This window comes from Sinocyclocheilus rhinocerous, unplaced genomic scaffold (genome assembly GCF_001515625.1).
Source record: "Sinocyclocheilus rhinocerous isolate Xijiao unplaced genomic scaffold, SAMN03320098_v1.1 C35701130, whole genome shotgun sequence".
Lineage (NCBI taxonomy): Eukaryota > Metazoa > Chordata > Actinopteri > Cypriniformes > Cyprinidae > Sinocyclocheilus > Sinocyclocheilus rhinocerous.
Window position 1 is genome coordinate 1 of NW_015760499.1, and position 589 is coordinate 589.

Consider the following 589-nt stretch of genomic DNA (forward strand, 5'->3'; position numbering starts at 1 on the left):
GAATTGACCTGATCTCCTTGGATCTTTAAAACCCCATTTTACAGAAGATGATATTGCAGCAACACGTATTTGTTTGAGTTTTGTGCGCTTTGTGGTCTGCTCCTTCTGACGCACCAATTCAGCACATTTTCCAGCAGAAATCATTGTGCGTTCGCAGGTCGGGAGGATGACAGCTCGAGTGTATTTGTCGTTGATTGCTGTTTTGTCGTATCTGTTCGGATACTTGAGCATAACTCACGCTATTCAAAGAGGAACCACAGGTGAGAAGATCTGCTGACTTCATTACACAGCCTGAAGAAATGCAGAAATAAGTAATTCTCAGTTTTCGAAAGTAGTTAACACTGTTTAGGAATGGATAGTAGGTTTTAAAATGCTTTTGACTTGAGTTCACAAATATGTAAAATGTGTATTTAGGTTTGTGACTCATTGCGACACCCCTGATTTACAAATGCTGAAACCGCACTCCCTGGTCTCCACTAATGATCCTCTTGAATCCTCTAGTGGATGGTTTATGTCCGGCGAGGCTGACTGTCGTGCCGTCCCATCGAAGATGTTCTTCTGATAAAGACTGCCCTGGAGGACACAAATG

At 42.6% G+C, this 589-nt stretch overlaps 1 long non-coding RNA gene across 1 annotated transcript; it reads left to right on the top strand.

Annotated features, from left to right (window-relative positions):
* Window positions 1–155: 155 nt before the first annotated feature.
* LOC107735041 (uncharacterized) lies at window positions 156–579 on the top strand. The gene is made up of 2 exons (XR_001639265.1): window positions 156–260; window positions 502–579. It is a non-coding gene; the product is annotated as an uncharacterized LOC107735041 (long non-coding RNA).
* Window positions 580–589: the final 10 nt, after the last annotated feature.